The sequence below is a fragment of the Ornithodoros turicata genome, chromosome 3, assembly GCF_037126465.1.
Source record: "Ornithodoros turicata isolate Travis chromosome 3, ASM3712646v1, whole genome shotgun sequence".
Lineage (NCBI taxonomy): Eukaryota > Metazoa > Arthropoda > Arachnida > Ixodida > Argasidae > Ornithodoros > Ornithodoros turicata.
The window spans coordinates 49,651,063-49,667,563 of record NC_088203.1 but is presented as its reverse complement, the minus strand read 5'-3'; positions in this window follow the sequence as shown (position 1 = coordinate 49,667,563).

Here is a 16,501-nt window from a genome sequence, read left to right as displayed (position 1 = left end):
ATTACTGTCCACCCCTGCTGGGCACACAGTCAAAGAACGTCGTCTGCTACCCGTCTGCCAGTTTTTGTTACACTAAACGACTCTGCGGCAGGGACCTGTCAACTATGGCTGTAGCTTATGCTGAGGGCAGAGAAAGAGCGCTGGCTGACAGACAGTCGGTCAGGGTGCTCACGCATAACAAATAACAATGTCAGCATTGGAAAAGTTTGGGATGTTCCATTCTTCTGTCTTTGATGTTAAATTTGGCCTGCAAAATCTGTTGAATAGTTTCCTTGTCCAAGTTAGCTTCCTCCATTATTTCTGAAATGCTTAACCTTCGGTCTTTTCAAATCACATCCAAAACTCTCAACGTTTACGTTAACTTCTGTGTGTGGTGCCCTGACAGATCGTCATCTTGCACAGTTTCACGGCACTCAGAAAATCACTTCTGTTGGTTAAACGCATGTGACGGACGCAAGCACTACTCACCAGGCTTCAGTCAACAGTTGAAAAGCCTGCTATAGACCCCCTCAGCTTCACAAAAAGCCCGATGTTAACTCACTGCTCAGTCTTGCATTCCAATTCCAATAATTTCCAACTGAGTGCTAGCGGACGACAACATTTGAACATGCGCCCGCTCGCATTGATTGCGAGCATGGGCGTGGAACTTGTCTCACGGCAATATGTCAGGTTGCACTGTTTTGCGCCTTTTCCATTTCTCTCCTATATATATCCTGAACAATTTTCACTGTTGAGTTCTGGTCATTTTCGGCCTCAGATTTGCTTGCCAATAAATATTTTTCTGGAACTATAACACATTGTTCTACAAGTTTCAAGATTGTGCTGTCTTCACGTGGAAATTTTTGCTTTATTGGAGGAAAACACCATGCATGCATCCTGCACATGCCATTCTTGTCAGGGGCACCCTGCGGATTGGAGTATTCCTGTTGAAACACTGATACAAATGGGTGTTTATTTGTGTTACATTTGAAATGGTGTTTATTGCAGAATACACCATTTCAAAAAGGTGCACTCGAACACACTCATTTGAGAGGTGTAAAAAAGGAGTGCGCCCTGGAACATGTCATTTACACTTTGAAGGGTGTTTTCGTATTTACTGTGCACCAACAATGTGGACGGTGCCCAGAAGAACACTCACTGTTCAAAATATCGGCGGCTCTAGTCTTGAGGCACTTTCTTTCATAGATTTTTACATACAGGCGTTTATAGTGACATCGGATAGTTTGTTTTTTCTACTCTTAGTGGATCTCAGAAACGTTCCTGGGTCGAGCCCGCAGCCATTGACAACCCCACAGGCGCGGAAAGTGCTTGTTGCGTTTGGAGTTGTGAAGATCAGGGCATAACCCGAAGACGGAGGCATTGCTTGCAGCTGCCAATCATAGAAGTACTGGGATTTGTCCACATGGGTATACCTATCTACTTTGGAGGGACATCAGGATTCTTCGACATGTTTCATAGTGCAATGAGGGGAAGTGCTGACGATATCCAGTAACTTGTCCATACTTTCGCATTCTAGTCATTGTTTACCCAGTACGTTATGAGAAATAAATTTGTGTCAATATGCATGCGACCTTTGTATAGACATGCTGTGCATGAGCCACAAATATCACTTCATGCACATGTGACAGACATATGCATGAACGAATATATGGGCCACTGGTGCCAAAATTTATGTATAAATGTGTATAATTTTATACATCACAGCTATGTATGTTGCACCCAGTGTGTTTCCAGAGGGAGTGACCCAAATTATTTATAAAAATCTACGTAGCTAAAATGGGAAGCCTTCACCACGCACTTGTGAAGCTACTCAAACAAGTGTTTTCTGTCAGTGTACCTCAATTGCCAATGAAGGGTAACGTTTTTCCCGTTAATTAAACAGATCATGACCGCAACACACCATTTCAGTTACAAATAGGGAATCTTTCTCAGTATTTCTACAAAACTTTTACATCCGAAAATACATAACAACCGCCAGAAAACCCGTCGCCCATCAAGGCGCTCGCTTGTCGAAGTTGCCCCGCTTTAAGTATGGGGAGGAGGAAAGGTTAACACAGAAAACAGCACAGAATCCAATGTCGGTGATTATCACTAACCATAGCTGCGAAGTAGTAAGAACTGACCACGATTATCCAGAAAGACTACCCCAGCAAACCACGAATGCCTACTGGACGTACCAGTAACAGCCCAATATCTAAGACTGAGAGGGATGTCTAGTCGGCATCTATTACACGTACTGTTAGTACCTTAAAATCGGGGGAGGTCTATGGAACTGCACTGTATCCATATACTAGACGTACACAGTGCATCCATCTATCAGGTGCAATGTACGTAAATGGGTGGTTCAAACTTGTGAGATGTTGTTGCAACTGCCAATTTCCTGCCAAATCCTGGTAATTTCAGCCTAGTACGAGGAGAAATTGAATAACTTGTAACAACCGGGAAACAAGTAAAACCAGTATGTTTTGTTCTCTTGTTTGTTTATCGTTCGCGTCCCGCTCTGTGGAAGTAGTTTTTGTAGCACTCTCTAACCAACACAGGAAGCCTATCAGTTTTACACCTGCACACACCAGGTAATGACATCATAGACGATAGCCTGAATTACAAACAGGATATTTGGTGGGAACAGATGTCAGAAATGTAAATCGGTAGTTGATTCAGTCTCGACGTATTTATTAATCGTGCATACACATCTTCATCATTAGAAGTGTGCTAGGCTCTCACAACACGTAACGAACATGCTCCGACGATTTGTCTGGATGTATATACTTGATATATCTATGGTTATGAATACCTATAGGAGCATCCACCAAGAATACTGAGGGATGCTTGCACATTTGGTATGGTGGATGGTTCTGTTCGACTACCAAATCTCAGAGCAAGAGAGTTGGCACACCTCTCCAATGGACCGCTGAGAAATGCCCATGCAATTTCCAGGTCTAATAATAGCAGGTGGTAGCTCTAGATTGCGCTGCAGTTTAGGCGTTTAAGGCGCGCGATCGAAGGTGAAATGTTACTCGTACGAGAGCGCTACTCCCATGGCCAAGGCAGCTTTTGCAGAAGATAGATAATGGTGGGGATGCCCGAACAACAACACCAACAACCAGCGCCCGACATGCACCCGGCATGTCACTGCTAATCGCAAACAAAGCGGGGACAAAGTTATCACGTGCGAAATAATTAGTTACACAACAAATCACCCAACTGTCCGCCACAACAGCTGTCAGGAGGACCGCAGAACGATGTGTCCATTGCATCCGACAGCCAGGCGCACAACTGAATCGTAATGCTTTTTTGTTATCTATAAAGTCATGCATCTGTCCGTCTTGTGGTTACTACCGGAACTAATTTAATTGCAAAATTATTACGAATCGTTCTAGCACTATTCCCATTCAGATGAAGGGTGCGGCAGCGCTAGCGTCATCGTCAACACAAGAATGATTAACAAGAATATTTCTTGTACAAAAGAGAAAAAATACAGAGCTAGATGTGTCAACAAAAGAAAGCATCCCACACAACCACCGGCGTCTCAAGGATATCCGATTCTCATCGAGACGTCCGGATCCATTTTAGATGTCAACGGGACGTTCATGGAACATCCTTGTGGATATCCTGCAATGTTCTAAAGGCATCCTCTACACTGGATGTCATCGTGACATCCTCAGGATAATGCAATTGTGAAATGCCCGCGAATGGTTGCACATCTGCATTCCTGCAGTACTTTGTAGATAAAACGGATTTTTGTGAAAGGGAGAGTCGGTGCAGAGTTAATGACAATGTACAAATGATTTTATTACAAAATATTATGCCTAAGTTATTGTACAAAAATCAATTGTTAATCAATTATTGCAAATACGACAGTGCGAAATTCCGAACAGACGTTACGGAATGAATATACATTGGGGAGGCTTAATTATTTGAGCGAAATTTAAGCGTGTAACGAAGTTACGAAACCCTAAACCAGCCTTATAGTGTTTGCCATTAAACGCTGTTTCACGGTTTGGAAAATCAGGTCCTGATGGGATGTTGCATGGACCAAATACTACAAGGGAGAGAGAAACGTGGGACGATGTACCACTGCACAAATTCGACTTTCTATGAACCAAGTGGCTTTCTCAAAGCAAATGAGTAAGAAACAGAGACACTACCTCCACGATAACTAATACACCAAGCAATTACTTATTTCACTGTTGTTTGTGTACGTAATCGAATTAAACTGAGACATCTTACCATTCATTTCGACCCACAGCTGAGCAGGGCTCTCGAATGTGCAGAAGCTTGCGAGAACGCCAATGTACAGTGTCTGTTTTCTGTTTGGAAGTGGATGCCATACATTTCCAAAGCTTTTCTGCTAAGTGGCCCAATCTTCTTTTGAAACGCCCCGCTCATTTTTCCTCATGGGAAACAGAGCGGAGCAACAGAAAAAAGCCACCAGCTACGGTGGCAGAAGTTAAAAAAAATGGTGGAAAGACGCGTTGAATTCTGCTACAAAGCGTATACTAAGTACTAAAAACTGAGAGTAACAGTCGTTTCAAATGCACGCTGCATCCCAGAACCTCCTGCTTACGTCCGTATCTCCTGGTCCAGGAATATTCTGGGGACGTCCAAAATGTGTCGCAGATGTCGAAGACGTCGAGACATCATATGTACGTCCCATGGATATTTTTGATTGGATTAAAACTATGTCGCAGATGTCACAACTGTAGCTATGTTCCATGGACGTCACATAGACGTCCAGAATGTCTCCTCAAAATAGTTTAGTTGTTGGGGATATCCAATTCTGTATATCCCCTCTACGTCCCAAAGAGAATATCTTAAGTACATCGAGATTTGGATATTCTAAGGCGATCGCATCACGAACCAAAAAGTATGTGCAAACAGGGGCTGAATTACGTTTATTGGAAACAAAGAGCGGTCCTGTGCAAGATTGCAAGATTTCGTTCCTTCCAGAACTGACTGTCTATGTTACGTTGAGCACTCATTGAGAAAGAGGGAGAGATACGGAATTCTGTGGCACTCTCAAAATTTGACTTTGGATGAACCTACTGAGTGTCTCAGACCAAGAGCTGTAAGAAACAGAGTCATTACCTTGTTGCAGAATTAATACACCACGCAACTCCTCACTTGACTGATGTTTTTGTAGGTAATCGCATTATACTTAGGCAGCTCACCCTCTGTTTTGTTTCGGAGGCGAGCAGTACCCTCGCATTCGCGGAAGTTCGCGCGACAAGCAATATATAGTATTTGCTTGCTCTTGGAAAGGAAATGCTAGTACCCTTCGAAGATTTTTGGACTGTGAGCTTTTCCATTTCTCTGTTTGCTTTATTTAAACCGCCGCGCTTTGTGCTCTTTATGGGAAAATTCCAGAAACAGGCATATAGGAGAAACGGGGAACGAAATAGTTATGTGGTGGCCACTCTCTATATTTACGGGTCCGTTAATGGTGCCGACACCAGCCCACCCAAGACTCCTACAAAATGTTTCAATATGCATGCTTCAGTATATTGTATTAGTAGGAAATTTGAGTAAGGCTCTGCAGCTAGCTAGCTTTGAAGATGATAAATGCAACTTCAAGCTTCCAATAAACGTCCATGCGGCGTCTCGATCTCAAAGCTGTCAATATCCCATGGACGTCTACTGTACGTTTGTGGGATGTTTGTGGAATGTGCAACAGGGGAAGATTTTTTCGTCCCCTGGACGTACATATGATGTCTATGGGATTTCTGGCATGCTCCCTGGAACGTTCAGACGTCCGAGTCAGGATATCACATGGATGTTCACTGGACGTCTCCGGTTTACTGGGAATAGTCCTACTTATATCGCATCGGATATCCTCAGGATTTCGTCTGGACATCTAGGGATACATATTTTGATGTCCCTGTAACGTCTTTGGGGTGTTCTTTGGCAGTACTTGGATGTCCCTAGGATATCCTGATATACTGTTCAGGATATCCGCGGGATATCCCTGAGATGTCGATGGTTAAAATGGATGCAGGCCAGGTCATGTCAGGATAGTGCTCAACAAGCGCTGTTACAATAGGAAAAATTGCACGACTGCTAGACAACAGAGGAGCGCAAACACAGAAAAACACTTGAACATAGTGAAAAAGACACTCACCAGCATCGGAGTATTTTCATGTACACTGCACTCCCTCATTGTAAATCCACTCGACACAAAATCCACGAGAATCGTCGCACACCATTCACCAGTGACGATCCACACATCCGTACACACGCTTCAGAGGCAAACTGTATCTCACCGAGGTTGCCCTTTTCTACTAATGGCCAACGCAATCGCTAGGAACACAATCAACACGTGCCACGTCCATACTCGCCAGAGGCCAAGAGAGAAGTGAATCCTTGCGCCCTCTGTGGGCCTTGCTCATTGGTTGTGACGTCATGCCATTGTCTCAAGGCTACACTGTTTTTTCCACTAATGCCCAACACAACTACTATGGACAAGATCCACCTGCACCAAGAGAGCCGCGGCATGACGCCATCACCAAGGCATCCAGCTGAATGGTTTAAGGATGCGCACGGCTGCGCTCTAGACAGGGGCCTGTTATTTATTGAATCACTGTCCCAAGATTATTTCCTTTATTGTACTAATTGCATAAGAAACAGAAAAAATTTGCACAAAAGGATAAAATACCATGGATGAAAGCTGATTGTCGCAATTACGCATTTTGATCCCGAAGACTTTCTAAATGACTAGATAGTCTTATGAATATCAGGAAAGCACAGAATATCCGCCGCATCCACGAATATCGCCGCGCTTATTTTCCGTCATGGGAAACAAAGCGGAGTAACAGAAAACAAAACCACCGGAGAGGGTGGCAGATGTTAAAAAATAGTGGAAATACGCTTCACATTTTACTACAAAGCGTATACTAACTACAAAAAGAATGAAGTAACACTCGCTCGAGATACATGCTGCATCCCAGAAAGCTCCTGCTTACGTCCGTATCTCCTGGTTATGTCCGCAAAGTGGACATTCGTAGGAAGTTAGAAGCCTGGCCAACTGGATCTTCGTAGTATACCCGCTGGAGGAATTTCATTATTCTGCGGATATCCGTATCTCCATGAAAGTATATCCGATGGACATCCGTGGGAGAGAATTTTCTGACTGCGAAGACAGAACAGGTCTGGGCACGTCAGGATATTGCTCAACGAGCACTCTCACGTGAGGAAAAATCAGAAAAATCGGCCAGACAACAAGGGAAAGCAAGCACAGTGAAACACTTGAACAAAGTAGAAAGCACACTCTCCAGTATCAAATTATTTCTAAAGACACACACTCCTCTTACTCAAAAACAATGCTCATCGTAAACCCATCCAGGAAATTGCACACCGTCGACCAACCTCCCATTTTCTGTTGCTACACTTTTTCTCCACTGCTCACGTCAACGCATTGCTACAGACACCTGATTCATAGAGCCACTGTATGACGACACCATATCCTGTCAGAACAGGTGCAGAGCGGGGCTAGGGAGCGAGCGGCGAGGACAAACCCTCCTATTATTTATTCAATCGCAAGTTTAGTTGCTTTGTCCTACTCTTAATGATATTCACTCTTGCATTAAATTTGAATTACAAAAAAGAACATGCATGACATCTGATCGTAGTGATTAAGCATTTCACTCTAAAGCAGGGTGTCGGAGCAAATCGAAAACCGGAACCGAAAACCGAAAAAAACCGCTATTTTTGTGCGAACCAGAAGGGAATCGAAACCGTATACGTTTTTTTTTTTTTCGCCCAGGAGGGAAACCAAAAAAGTTATTTACGGTTTTTGGTCCAAGCAAAAACTTCGCCGGTTTGGACTACGAGTAGGCGAATGAAACTGTCGTTGTGTGTTCCGAAGTCATGTCATGGATACTTTACTAGGGTTACGGTTACGGTGCAATGTATGTCGGTAGACTATGACCCTTAGGCTCCCTTTGTAACGTTTTATCGGTGGCGCACTTAGACTTAGATGTACACGTGACCGGTTGTGACTCTTGACCAATGTGCGACCCAAGGGGGCTGCGAAACGGCTTCTCTATCGGTAATCTCGCGCAACGTGTCCTTTGTTTGAGAGCAGCGAAGTTGAATCCATTTAGGTATCTGCGAGGCAAGCACGTGCGAAGTGGCCTCTTTTGTGGACAGGACACGAAGAAAACAAAATGGAGCCGTCGAGCGCGTTTGTGAGTGAAGGTGTTCCTGGATTTGCGTCGTACTCGTGCGGTAGTGCTTGCTGGCGAGGAAGCAGCAACAGCCATTCGGATGGGGCGCGATCGCACCAATCTAGTAAGAAAGTACTTTACGTATGACATCACGACAAACAAGTCCGTTTGTACCATCCGCTTCAAGAATGGAGAAAGCCTATTTGAACAGACAGTCACTTCTAGAGGAACTAGGAACTACCAATTTCACTGCTGCCTATTAGTATTAAATACCATGTATGCATATAAACGGGTTTACATTTTGCAGCATTGATTTTTTGGGGGAATAAATATGTCCGCCAGAAGCGGAACCGGTTAAAACCGGCATGAACCGTTATTTTCTTGCTCCGGAGCTGAACTGGTACCGGACCGTTTATGATGGAACTGCAACGAAAACCGGAACAAAAAACGTTTCGGTTCGACACCCTGCTTGAATCATTAGAATCACAACAGCAGTAAACTACCACTGCTCTTTAAAATAATAATTGAGACCACTCAACATCATCACCAGGCTTATATGTAATGCATGGCACACAACATTTTCTATGCTCATACCCACACAGCCATCGACATCTCAGGGATATCCCAAGGATGTCCTGAATAGGATATAAGGACATCATATGGACATCCAAATATTGCCAAAGGACGCCCCAAGGACGTTCCATGGACTGCAGAATACGGATCCCTCGATGTCCTAGGCAAATCCTGAAGATATCAGATGCGACTTAAGTAGGACGTTCTCTGGACAACTTTTCCCTACAGGAATTTACCCCCTTCTTATACCCTGTCTCTTCGCAGGACGTCCTGCGGAACACAGGAAGCATTTTGCTAGTTATGTAGCTAGTGGTGTACAGCATGCCAAATGTGAGACCCAATAGAAAATTATTTATTGATGAACTTTCACATGTAAATGTAATGCAGTTGTGGATTGACGTATCTAAAACAGTTTACTGGTGGCAGAACCAATATGCATGAGAAGAAACAGTGGTTGATGGATACTTCCTGCAGCACAACAAATGACATGTATGCATCAGTTGGTACTGGAGTAACAAAATCCTCATATTTTGGGCTGATATATGAAGAAGGCCTAAGAAACAGGAACAAGATGATATAGAACATGTGACCACATATATGTATAAGAAGACCCAAGTAAGGCAATATGGTGGAACTATCTAGCTGGCTGGAGGCTAAATATTGCCAAATTTCCATAACACAGCACCAGAAGCATGGCAGCGTATATTAAAACAGGAAAATCATGGTCATGGAGATGACTTACCTTTGTTTATGAAACAACTTACAAATCAGCTGTGGGGAACGCACCACAGTGACTGAAGAGGAAATGACTAGATTCAGGCATTTCCAATTACCATCTTCAACGTTGCAAAAGATCTAAAAAAACTGAGCATAAATACAGTGGCATGTTTTGTGTACAACTTGTCCGGCAAAGTTGAGATCATGTGCATCAATGTTATGTAATATCCAGCACAAATCCCAAGTTATTTAATTTCATGAAATTACGAACTCCAAAGTTGTACAGGGTAGAAATCCAGCGAACCGGTAGAATGTAGGAAGGGAGTTGCCTCAGGACAGAAGCCGCCGATATTTCGAACAGAGACTATTCTTCTTCTGGGCACCGTCCTCATCATTGGCATGTTATTTAAAGGGTTAGGTGTGACGTGTTTAAAGGTTCATGCGAATTGTGGGTCAACAGCCCGGAGGGAAGAAAGGTTCCGTACGGGCTTTTACGGCCGGAGTGTATGGCTGCTTTGTTAGAGTGTGGAGGGGATTAGGTGAACGTAGTGATCTAGGCTACAGACCGGTTACAGAAAAATGGAAGGTTCACGAACACGTGGACGAAACGGGACAACAGGCAAGAATTGGCAAGCATAGCGAAAGATAGGGAGGTTAGTGGTTACGTGGGGAAAATTCCAGAACCAGCAAATAGTTTTTTTTTTATTTTTTATATATATATATTTGTAATGCAAAGTTGTGGCATGCAATAAAGAAAGTAGAAAGCAGTGGCTATGCAGAACATAACAGATGATAATGGAGGTAGAAGGGAAAAGCACATTTTATTTGTGAAGTGTTTCTAGGGTGCCTTGTGATTTGTTGATACCGGACGGGTGAAGAGCGTTGAACTTGTATATAAGATAAGACACCTTATCACGTCTGTCACGTGTGGATCTAAACCCGGTTTCTAGAATATATAGTTTAATGTTGTCAAAATTGTGACCAGGACCGTTAAAGTGTTCGGCGACTGCTTTGGGGAGTTTGTTGGACGTGTCGGTTCTGTGTCCGGTAAGGCGGTTGTTCATTTGTTGGCCGGTTTCACCAATGTATTGCATAGAGCAGTCGCCGCATTCAATGCAGTATATGACATTGGAGCTTGTGCATGTGAACGCGTGGTTAACGGGGTGGGTGTAATTGCTCGCAGTGCTTTTGATGGAGTTAGCGTGTTGAACGTGCTTGCATGTTTTGCAGCGCGGGAGGTTGCAGGGTCGTGTTCCCGTGTACGGGGTGCTTGTTTTGCTGATTTTGGCATTGACCAAGGAGTCTGCCAGGTTTTTTGCGCGTCGGTATGTCACCTGTATCGGATTTGTGAATATATTGCTTCGGTCACTGCTTTGGAGGAGGGGCTCGTGCTTCTGTAGAATGGCTTTGATGTTTGGAAGTGCGTTGGAATATCTTGTGATGAAGCTTATTTGGCACGCGTCAGGATTTTTTGGGTTTTCCAGAACCTCGTCTCGATCGAGTGTGAGTGCGTTGCGACGGAATTCGGTTAGGAGGGAGTCTGGATAGTCCCTTTGGGCAAGTGTACTGCAGAGTTCGTCAAGCTCCTCAGCGTAATCTGTGTCGTTTGAACAAATTCTGCGTAGTCTTACACTCTGCCCATTAGGAATTCCAACCTTACAGTGACGCGGGTGATGACTCTTGAAGTGAAGGTATTGTTGTTTGTCAGTTGGCTTTTTGTACAGGGTTGTGATGAGGTTGCCGTTGTCTAGTGATATTGTGGTGTCGAGGAAATTAATTAAGTGAGTTGACTGTTGTGATGTGAACGTTATGTTGCTATGCGCGGTGTTCAGTAGATCTATGAACTTTTGAAATTCATGTTCCCCGTGTTCCCATATTATCAGTATATCATCGATGTATCGAAGGTACACCGTGGGTTTCAATGAGAGGGCGCTGAGAACTTTGTTTTCTAAGAACCCCATAAAGATATTTGCGTATGTGGGTGGAACAGGTGTGCCCATACTTGTACCGTGTACTTGTAGGTAGTGTTCGCCATTGAACTCGAAGTAGTTCAGTTTAAGGACCAAGTCCATTAGAGCGAGTATGGTTTCCGTGTCTTTTCTGGTGTTTGTTGTAGAAAGGGTATTGCAGAGGGCTGTGATTCCGTCGTTGTGTGGGATGTTAGTATACAGTGCTGTCACATCCAGCGTGGCTAGTATTGTGTCCCTACCAAATGTACGAGTGTTGTTTATATCTCTGATTTTTCTGAGGAGGTGGGGTGTGTCTTGTACATGCGATGGCAGTGTTGTCGGAATATGGTTTAAATAGTGGTCCAGGAATTTCGAGAGTCTTTCTGTTGGTGTGTTGTTATTAGATACAATTGGCCTGCCGGGGATGTCAGCCGTATAGAGCTCGTTGGCGTGTACCTTGTGGATTTTTGGCAGTAAATAGAAACGACCTGCGCCTGTGTTTGATGGGGTGAGATATCTGAGGTCATCACGTGTGATGAGCTTTCGTTCGTGGAGGTCCTGTATGGTATGGGTTATTAGCGCCGTGTACTCCTTTGTTGGGTCATGGTCCAGTTTGAGGTAGTGTTCCGTATTGTTGAGTTGCCTCTGAGCTTCAGAAATATATTTATCTGTGGGCCAGATGACGATACTCCCACCCTTATCTGCGGGCTTGATAATGATATCATCTCTGTCAGCTAGCGCTTTGATGATGTCACGCTGTGTTTTAGTGAGGTTGTGACCACGCGAGCTTTGGGAAATACCGCGAAGGATGTCGTTGCTTACTTGTTTAATGTACAGGTCTAATGCGGGTTCTCGGCCGTGATTTGGTGTCCAGGTTGATGGTAGTCGGAGGTCGTTGTTGTTTTCTTGTGTTGTATGAGCGAAGAATTCTCTAAGGCGTAGCCGTCTCGCAAAGTCTGATATGTCTTTGTGGATTTCGTATTCGTTAACAGAATTGAGTGTAGGGCAGAATGTTAACCCCCTAGAGAGGACTTGTAGTTCGTCGCTGGTTAATGAGCGTGATATATCTATTACGGTGCTTGCGTCAGCGTTTTCTCGGGGTGACTCAGCGATGTTGCGGAGAGTTGTGGTTGTGGTGCTGGAAATTATTTGTTCGGCTGCTGCGTGTGTCGTGTTAGTGGGTCCGGTATCCGTGTCGTTGTTGGAATTAGGTTTTCCGAGTTTTGAGTGTTCCTTGTTAGCTAGCTCGCGGTTGAGTTGTTGAATGTGTAGTTCGAGAGTGTTTGCCTCCGCGTCGGTGAGACTGATATTGTTCATATGGGCCTGGATCGTAGCGAGTTGCGCGTGGCACTGTTTCTTTAATATTTCTAGAAACGTACGGGCTGTGTTGTTAAGGGCTGATGCCCACTCTAGCTCTAGTTCAGGTGTCAGTTTTCCTAATGCAGGAACTGTTTTAGGGGTGAGGCCTTTAGGTACTGTGTTGTGAGCCAGGTGGTGGGTGTAGATCCGTAGATGATGTAGGTATCGGCTACGTTTCTCCATGAGTTTTCGCATTCGTAGAAAGTTCGTTGACTGCATGGTAGGCTGGTGATTAGATAGTCAACGGTGTTTTCTGCGTGATGTGCGCGTGCGTCGTGTCTGTGGGGTCGGTGGTTGTGGAGACTCGCTGTGTTCCTCGATCTCATCTGTCTGTGTTTGCGTGCTTGTGGTTTTCCGTGTCACAGTTTGCCTGAACTTTGTGTGTGTGCGGGTTGTGTTAGGAGTGTTGTCGGTTGCCGCGTGTGTATGCGTGGGTGCAGTGGTCGTTGTGGTCCCCTTTGATGCCATCGTGTGTTCTGGCGTGTTTGCGGTGCTGGCACTTAAAGTGTAAGCTGGTTGATGATGTTGTGTTTGAGCGTTTGTCAGTACAGGACGGCATCTATGGACCATTAGGTGTTTGATGTTGTGTGCCATAGCTCGTACGCCTGCGTGGTTTGGGTGGATGCCGTCCCGAGCGAGGTGTGCTTCAGCGTGGTATTCGAAAGCTGCGTGTGTACCTGACGCATGTGGATGAGGTGGTTGTTGACAGCGTGCGCCTTCCTGTCGAACTCGTGTAGCCATGTGTCCTGGTATATGTGTGCTCGGTGTTTGTTCTGCCTTCGGGGAAGTATCGTTGTCAGTACTATTTCAGCGCCTGGTCTGTTGTTTGTGATGAAGGAAACTAGTGCTTCGAATTCCTGGATGACATGTTGTGCTGTCGACCGTGCGATGTCGTTGGTCCCTACGTGGAGTATGAAGTGCGTGATGTTCGGTGGGGCGGCGGTTACATGTGTCATGATGTCTGGTATTCTTGCGCCGCTTGAAAAGTGTATGTGAGGTCCGTGTTCTCCGTGTGGGATGTGTTCGTGTATGTACTTGTAACAGCTATCCCCGAGGAGTGCGACATGTGAGAAAGAGAGGACGGGTTGCTTACCTCCTGAGGCCATCGGATCGTCAGTAGCGAACGTAGATGGGTAGAAATCCAGCGAACCGGTAGAATGTAGGAAGGGAGTTGCCTCAGGACAGAGGCCGCCGATATTTCGAACAGAGACTGTTCTTCTTCTGGGCACCGTCCTCATCATTGGCATGGTATTTGAAGGGTTATGTGTGACGTGTTTAAAGGTTCATGCGAATTGTGGGTCAACAGCCCGGAGGGAAGAAAGGTTCCGTACGGGCTTTTACGGCCGGAGTGAATGGCTGCTTTGTTAGAGTGTGGAGGGGATTGCGTGAACGTAGTGATCTAGGCTACAGACCGGTTACAGAAAAATGGAAGGTTCACGAACACGTGGACGAAACGGGACAACAGGCAAGAATTGGCAAGCATAGCGAAAGATAAGGAGGTTATTGGTTACGTGGGGAAAATTCCAGAACCAGCAAATGTTTTTTTTCTTTCTTTTTTTTTTAATATTTGTAATGCAGAGTTGTGGCAACCAATAAAGAAAGTAGAAAGCAGTGGCCATGCAGAACATAACAGATGATAATGGAGGTAGAAGGGAAAAGCATATTTTATTTGTGAAGTGTTTCTAGGGTGCCTTGTGATTTGTTGATACCGGAGGGGTGAAGAGCGTTGAACTTGTATATGAGATAAGACTCCCTATCACGTCTGTCACGTGTGGATCTAAACCCGGTTTCTAGAATATATAGTTTAATGTTGTCAAAATTGTGACCAGGAATGTTAAAGTGTTCGGCGACTGCTTTGGGGAGTTTGTTGGACGTGTCGGTTCTGTGTTCGGTAAGGCGGTTGTTCATTTGTTGGCCGGTTTCACCAATGTATTGCATAGAGCAGTCGCCGCATCCAATGCAGTATATGACATTGGAGCTTGTGCACGTGAATGCGTGGTTAACGGGGTGGGTGTAATTGCTCGCAGTGCTTTTGATGGAGTTAGCGTGTTGAGAACGTGCTTGCATGTTTTGCAGCGCGGGAGGTTGCAGGGTCGTGTTCCCGTGTACGGGGTGCTTGTTTTGCTGATTTTGGCATTGACCAAGGAGTCTGCCAGGTTTTTTGTGCGTCGGCATGTCACCTGTATAGGATTTGTGAATATATTACTAAGTCGGTCACTGCTTTGGAGGAGGGGCTCGTGCTTCTGTAGAATGGCTTTGATGTTTGGAAGTGCGTTGGAATATCTTGTGATGAAGCTTATTTGGCACGCGTCAGGATTTTTTGGGTTTTCCAGAACCTCGTCTCGATCGAGTGTGAGTGCCTTGCGACGGAATTCGGTTAGGAGGGAGTCTGGATAGTCCCTTTGGGCAAGTGTACTGCAGAGTTCGTCAAGCTTCTCAGCGTAATCTGTGTCGTTTGAACAAATTCTGCGTAGTCTTACACTCTGCCCATTAGGAATTCCTACCATACAGGGTGTGTTTAGCAAAGGTTGCACATTCTGATCGAGTCGTAAAAATATATTATGCACTTCAAGCTTTGCAGACTGATAGTCATTTGCCTGGAGTTTTATGAATATCGTTTTCAAATGCTGCCACTTTGTAGAAAAGTCAGGAGCAAAGCAAATTCGCACCTCGTGGATTTCCTATGGCCTGTGCCACCAGCAAACCGCCATTTTTTCCTTTGCTTCATGTTCACATTCCCACGTATAGATGGTGCAGGCTCGAAACATTGCATGTAGTCCATCTGGTTGTTGGTTGTTGCATGTGATACGGTTCTGCTTCGTCTCCAGGCAGCCCCACCTATACATGGTGATGTGAATGTGGACCAGACAGAGGCAAAAATGGTCGTTTGTGGGCGGCATAGGCCATAGGAAATGCACAGGGTGAGGATTTCCTTCGCTTCTTACATTTTTCTACACAAAGTGACAACATTTGAAAAAACATAGGTAGAACATCAGTTGAATGACTGTCAGTCTGCAAAATTTGAAGCGCCTGGGACGTTACCTTGTATTTTAACAACTCGACCAAAATTTGCATCCTTTGCTAAACTCACCCTGTAAAAAGTTATGGAAGATGCAGTCCTTAACGTCACTAGAAATTACATGCACTTCAGATTTGACACAAGGTGCTGAGAAACTTGGTAGGAGCACACTGCATAGAAACAGCTGGAGCATTATGACAAAGTATGAATTGCAATTTACCTTAGTGACACAACTGTACAAATTCTGTGGGCATACGTTTCACGCTGATGCGCCCTGCTGCGCATCCTCTATGCCAGCATTTTACATTACAGAAGGTGGACAACACATGACTGTCTCAATTGAACTGCACTAGCATAAGACTAATCTAAACGACGGCCACAGTACCTCTCCAGAATATATGTATCAAAGAAACACAACTGTGCTGGGTGATATAAACAAAAAGTGACTGGGTACAACAAAGGGCATATATGAAATGCATAGTACTGCGGAGCTTCACAGCTGCTGACTCTGGCACATGAGTGACTAAAGGGAAACAAATAAGGTGCTTTTGCATGCTGAAAAAGCACAGCGGCACATCACACGTACGCAAAATAGGAACACGAGTAAAATGCTAGTTTGAACACATTCAACCATTACTTTCCATAAACCAAGGCTATCAATCTTCGCTTCCTGCTGCCTTTGACCCACATGGTTCCTTAGCATGGCGCAGCCAAGATTTTAT